Source organism: Delphinus delphis, chromosome 1, assembly GCF_949987515.2.
Source record: "Delphinus delphis chromosome 1, mDelDel1.2, whole genome shotgun sequence".
Lineage (NCBI taxonomy): Eukaryota > Metazoa > Chordata > Mammalia > Artiodactyla > Delphinidae > Delphinus > Delphinus delphis.
Window position 1 is genome coordinate 101,974,756 of NC_082683.1, and position 6,586 is coordinate 101,981,341.

Sequence of the window (6,586 nt, forward strand, 5' to 3'; positions counted from 1 at the left end):
GTTACGCTCTGGCAATACTCAGAGCCAAAGCCAGCACAGAACTAGTTAGGCCGTCAGGCACAAAGGGAAGCAGCTGGCAAGGAGGAGCGACTCTGCTGGCTTTAGTCAAACTCTGGGTGAATCCTGCAACTGCATCCCAAAAGCATTGGTGGTCTGAGAATAAAGCTATGAGCTCCTTTTCTTATTACCTCAACAGAAGAAATCGCATTTCCAAGTATGAACTTTTCTAATGCATAAAATAAAATTAGAGAGAAAACATTTTACTGAAACATAATTGAAATTGTGTTGTTATCATAATATTTAAAAATTAATTTGTTACAGTAATATTTTTGCCTCTCTATTAGTACATTAAGCAAAAAGATCCAGAGGCAAGTTCAATAAGTGCCAACATTTTGACATAATGATGAGCATAGAAGAGATCTGAGCTATTCACAAATGTAGTATAATATGAAATTATCTGCAATTCCTGTTACTGACATAATGTACGTACTGCTATCACTACAGTGGCTTGTGGCTTCCATTTATGATTGAAGGAGATGCCAAGTTTTAATTTGACTCTGACTCTAATTGTTAGAGGTTAGTGTGGGGGAGGGAATTTTTCTCCATCCTATTTTACTCTGTATACTATGCAAGACCCCTTCATTGCCCCAGAATATATGTTGGGATAAATTACTTTAGCTCTCTAAATTTCAGTATCCTGGGACTTCCCTGGTAGTCCAGTGGGTAAGACTCCACGCTCCCAATGCAGGGGGTCTGGGTTCAATCCCTGGTCGGGGAACTAGATCCTGCATGTGTGCTGCAACTAAGAGTCCGCATGCTGCAACCAAGAAGCCCGCATGCCACAGCTAAGAGTCCGCATGCTGCCGTGAAGAGTCCATATGCCACAAAGAAGATCCTGCATGCTGCCACTAAGACCCGGCGCAGCCTAAATAAATAAATATTTTTTGAATAAATTAATTATATTAAATTTCAGTATCCTTATCTGTAGAGAGATACTCAGATGACAGTTATTGTTATTTTTACTTTATTAGCAGCAGTGGTAGTAGTTAAAGACTCCTCTATAAGCTGACTGTAAGTTGATCCGTTTGGCCGTCATCTTTTTTTTTTTTTGGCCGTGCTGCAAGATATGAGGGATCTTAGTTCCCCGACCAGGGATTGAACCTGAGTCCCCTGCAGTGGAAGTGCAGAGTCTTAACCACTGGACCACCAGGGAAGTCCAGGCAGTCATCTTTTTAAATTGAGGATTCCTACTCCCCAAATATCCCTTCTTGGCCTGAAATTTCACCTTTAGAGACACATGCATGCTTTGGGGGCTGAGACTCCTAAAAGGTGAGTACTGCTGACCTGTCACCCTAACCTCCAGCCATGCCCACCTGCAGTCCTAAGTTAGGGAGTGGGACATGGTGTAGCCCAGCAGGAGGTGTGGCTGGTTAAAAAAAGAAAGGTGATACATACTTGGGACAATCTTCCCTCGATTCATTTTATTTCCAAAGGACCCTTTTCAAAGTCCAGATTTTTGCCAAACAAGATCACATTTAGTCTACACTCCCGGTCTCAAAGAGGATTTTCCTAAAACTCAGCAGTAGGTTTAATTATAGCTTGCATGTGCCTACATAACCCCTGTATTCTAATTCATTTCCCAGTTAATTCCCATCTTAAATTAGTATCTTTACTATCTTTGCGTGACATGAAATTGGTTTTCAAGCACTTGAGAGAAAGGTGCTTACTTCTGGCCCATCCCCTCTGGAATTGCTCTCTTCGTGGACCCTGCGATTTCTTCAAGCTCTGTAGTGATTTTCAAACTTGAGTGTGCAGCAGAATTATCTGAAGAATCCATTAAAATGCAGGCTGCTGGGTCCCACCCCTAGAGAGTCTGATCAGTAGGCCAAGGGTGGAGCCTGAGAATTTGCATTTCTAACTTGCTCCCAGGTTTCTTTACCTCTTTGAGTCCAGTTTCTTTATTATTAAGCAAGGGCAATAATACCTTCTTTACAGGGCTGTTGAAAGGATTAGAAAAAAATATGTAAATATACTCAAAAATACTAAGCCCCTAACAGAAATTTAATAACTATTAATTCCCATGATGGGGCATTGTTGTGGAGAGAAGGATATCTGGAGATGGAGATTTCTGGAGAGCAGCCTTGAAGAAGCAATAGAAATTGCTGGGGAAGAAGTGAGTGAGGGGCGTTCCCAGCGTGAAAAACAGTGTGCAAAGGCTGGGGAGCGTGAAAAACAAAATAGCTAACTCAGAAAGTTGCCAGGAGTTACACTTTGGCTAAAGCAAGTTCATGGATCATGTATACATACGCGGGGAACAAGGGCATTCTGTGCTATTCTAAAGAGTTTCAACTCTCTTCTGAAGGAGATGGAAAACGGTTGAGGTCGTTTGAAGCAGGCAGTGACGTGAAGTAGGGATTGTGTAGGTAAGGAGGAATGGGTCCAGGCTGATGACTAAATTTCTCTCTTGAGTTTCTGTGTAGGTGATGGCGATGTAACCCACCGGGAGAAGTACCACAGAAGAAAAAGCTGGCTGGGAGAAGAAGGTGAGTTACACTTTGGATATGTTAAATTCAAGGTAACGATTAGATACCCGCATGGACATACTAAGTGGTAATTAGATACATGAATCTAGATTATTTTTTTTTTGGCTGTTCCCCACAGCTTGCAGGATCTTAGTTCCCCAACCAGGGATTGAACCCGAGCCCCGGCAGTGAAAGCGTAGAGTCCTAACCTACTGGACGGTCAGGGAATTCCCAATCTTGATTTTATTTTATTTTTTTTTGGCCATGCTGCGTGACACTCAGGATGTTAGTTCCCCGACCGGGGGATCAAACCCACGTCCCTCTGCTGTGGGAGCAGAGTCTTGACCACTGGACCACCAGGGAAGTCCCTTAAAGAAATCTTGAAACATAGATTTAGAAGACCTCAGCACTTCAGTGGAACTTAGATCCACAAGAATAGATGAAGTAGCCCAAGGAGTATATAGCATGAGACAAGACATTAGGACTGTATTCTGAAGAACAGCACAGTTTATGAACAATCTCTAAGGGACCTCAAATTGAGGTTAATGACAGTCAGCAGAGCCTGTGTTTCCTATTCTTTTTTTTTTTTTTTTTTTTTTGCGGTACGCGGGCCTCTCACTGTTGTGGCCTCTCCCGTTGCGGAGCACAGGCTCCGGATGCGCAGGCTCAGCGGCCATGGCTCAAGGGCCTAGTCACTCCGCGGCATGTGGTATCTTCCCGGACTGGGGCATGAACCCGTGTCCCCTGCATCGGCAGGCAGACTCTCAACCACTGTGCCACCAGGGAAGCCCTCCTATTCTTGTATTACCTGTATACAAGCAAACTCTGGCTTAAATGGACATTGAGGTCAGCTTTGGTCAATGGTACCCACAATAGCCAACACCGCACTTAGGTGGTAGAAGCAACGCAAGAAAAACATCACCAGTGTGGTCCATAGGGACCCTGCAGGAGTTTGAAGGAAAGGCAAAGGCTGATAATAACAGGAGATGAATGTGATCACCAGCACTGCCTCCTGGTCATCCTTCAGGTGCCACAGTCCGTAGAGAAGCAAGTCCACGAACAACTGTCCCAACGGGTCATCCTCTAGAGATGGGTCTCTTCCCCAAGAATTTTTGCACGAGTGAGATCCCTAGATTTGTCAAAGCTTAGACATCACCTGCTGGGAGAAAAACATTGTGAACTGAGTCATCACAAAAATAAATACTATTTCCCTTCCTCTTCTGTAAATAAATGCGATTTCCCTTCCTCTTCTGAAGACAAACAAGACACCAACATGAATCCTATTTCACGCAGCCAGAGCTATCCTGCTGGGCTTGGCCAAACTACCATAAGCCAGCAGGATCCCACGTCAGCCCAGCCCTGAGCACTCGCCTTTCCTGCCATGGGCTTCTGAACAGTGTCACCCATGGAGAACACGTGCAAAAGCCTGTCCCGCCAGCCCAGGTAGGAGAAAGGTTAAGGAAAGCAGAATACTAGAAGGGAGTCCAGGCTCTTTTTAGGTAGGAGCAAACAGCAGAGGAGCAGCTGCGAACATTCTCAGGGAGAGGGAAACACTCCTCTTAGATAGGAGGTCTACAGTTAGACCACAGTTCAAGCATATCCATTGTATCCTCATCTCCCCCTTAAAAAATTCAGTGCTTAGGGTTCCCTGGTGGCGCAGTGGTTGAGAGTCCGCCTGCCGATGCAGGGGACACGGGTTCGTGCCCCGGTCCGGGAAGATCCCACGTGCCACAGAGCAGCTACGTCCGGAGCCTGTGCTCCACAACGGGAGAGGCCACAACAGTGAGAAGCCCGCATACCGCAAAAAAAAAAAAAATTCAGTGCTTACAAAACTCCAAACCTATCAGGAAAATGGGGCAATTTCAAGTGTATTTTTCTCATTTCCCCACTAAAGAGTGACTTGAAGTATGAGTTCATACTCTCTCATTTTAGGAAATGCATTATGCAAAAATAAAAATGAGGCCCACCTGCATGGGAGCCTAGCTCTCCCCCAATAATTAAGAAGCCTAGTCATCCTCAAAGGCATTTCTTAGGAAGAAAACCTGTGGCCTAACCTTCGAAAGAACGGAATCCCCATCCTGATTTCACAGTCCTCGGGCCAGAGGTGTGGAAGTTCAGGAAGGGAACTGGGGCTTTGATAGGATTGTCACAAGCTAGGAAAACATAGGAAATGTTTAGTCAGAAGGAACAAAAACACAGCGTACTGGTGGAAATGTGATCTCCGCAGACCCATCTTTATTATAACTGGAGGGGGGTGGGGTGAGTGGGGAGAAGCAGCAGACTGTTAGAACTGTAATGGCGCAAAAAGCCTTCCTCGAGACAGAAACCTCCTGTCCTGCACTCAGTAAACACCTGTGCCGGCCAGGAGCCCAGGCATTCAGGCTCTTAAGTACCTCGGGCTGGAACATATTATTCTCACAGGCTGCACTTGTGAACTTTCTGGAGGGCTTTGTTCCAGTTGGTGATGACTCCTGGGAATGTTAAGGCTTGAGCCCTGGGTCTAAAGAGACCATGTCCCAAGACAGTGTCCCGTAACAAAAGAGAAGGGGGAGCAAAGCCATTACCGGCCTGACTCCGAAGAGGACTGGGGGCCAAGGGGAATGGGGGCTTAAGGGGAGTCTGAGCCCCACGTTCCTTTCTGAACATCCTTCTGAAGCTCCCTGGGTAGGCATGACCACCCGTCTGCCAATGAAAGGCTAAAATTCAAGGCCCGAGCCAAACAGCAAGAAAGCCTTCTTGACCGTGTTATTTTGCAAAGTAAATACATCTCTGTTTTTTTGCGGTATTCGGGCCTCTCACTGTTGTGGCCGCTCCCGTTGCGGAGCACAGGCTCCGGATGCGCAGGCTCAGCGGCCATGGCTCACAGGCCCAGCCGCTCCGCGGCATGTGGGATCTTCCCGGACCTGGGCACGAACCCATGTCCCCTGCATCGGCAGGCGGACTCTCAACCACTGCGCCACCAGGGAAGCCCAGTAAATACATCTTTACGGAGGAGAATTACTCTTACAGGTCCCTGTCCCACCTGCGATGGAGGTGGAAAAGGAGCTGCTCTCTTCAGGACTAGATGCTAATTCTATCCTGATTGCTGGATTAGGTAAGAATTCACTCGGGTGGGATTGGAAGAATTGTTTTGTTTGTTTATTGGTTTGCAAGGGATACTTCCCCCAAAGAAAACCTACTGGGTTGGCCAAAAAGTTCGTTCGGGTTTGCCCTAACAGCTTACGGAAAAAGCCGAACGCACTTTTTGGCCAGCCCAAATACACTGGCCACTATACACAAGCCCAGAAGCTCCGGCTGCATCGAGGGCTGGTGACCGTGTGGTTCCCTTGCCTGCTCGGCTCCTCCTGCCCCTCTGAGGCCTCCTCTGGGACACCTCCTGGGCCCCCCACGCTCCTCCACGCTCAGTTGGGAAACACGGAATTGATGAGATCGTTCCGTGTTGGCTTGGATTCCCCGGTACCGTGAGACTCAACCAGCAGAGTGGCTGGGTTTGCAGCAGAGCCTCGCACACGTTAGCTGACTTGTCAGAGCAGGCCTTCTGCTCCACGGTGGCCTTGGAAGGCCTGTAAAAATATTCCCCTTAGTAAACCAGCAGCTTCCACGCCAGGAACTGTGGGTGGGTGTCTTGGTCTCCTCATCATACAAGCCCCAAACCAGAAAGAGCCTCTCTGGGCTCCCTCCTGACACTCCCTCTGATAGTCATTGTCGGCAAGTACGAATAATGCCTAAATTACAGAATTACACATTGAACGAAATTAACCTTCTCTAGAATGAACACGTCCTTAATACTTACAACAAAAACTAATTAATGCGTTCTGATTTGGTAGAAAGAGAAAAGGGTTACCTTACTTCCAAGCATCTTGTGTCAACAACCCACTTTAGTTTCTGTAATTGCCACTCCTGAATAATTAAAAGTCAAGGTCACACATGGCACTGAAGAAACCTATAATTAATGTCTAAGCATAAGCATTAGATTCTCTGAATCGACTCAGATTGTTCTTAAAAGGATGGTAGGGGAGAGAGAGCTTGACCTAATATTTCTTAGGAGAAAACAGCCTTTCGTG

At 46.5% G+C, this 6,586-nt stretch overlaps 1 non-coding gene across 1 annotated transcript; it reads right to left on the reverse strand.

Annotated features, from left to right (window-relative positions):
• Positions 1–1,140: 1,140 nt before the first annotated feature.
• On the reverse strand, positions 1,141–1,213 carry TRNAG-UCC (transfer RNA glycine (anticodon UCC)). Its single transcript has one exon. It is a non-coding gene; the product is annotated as a tRNA-Gly (tRNA).
• Positions 1,214–6,586: the final 5,373 nt, after the last annotated feature.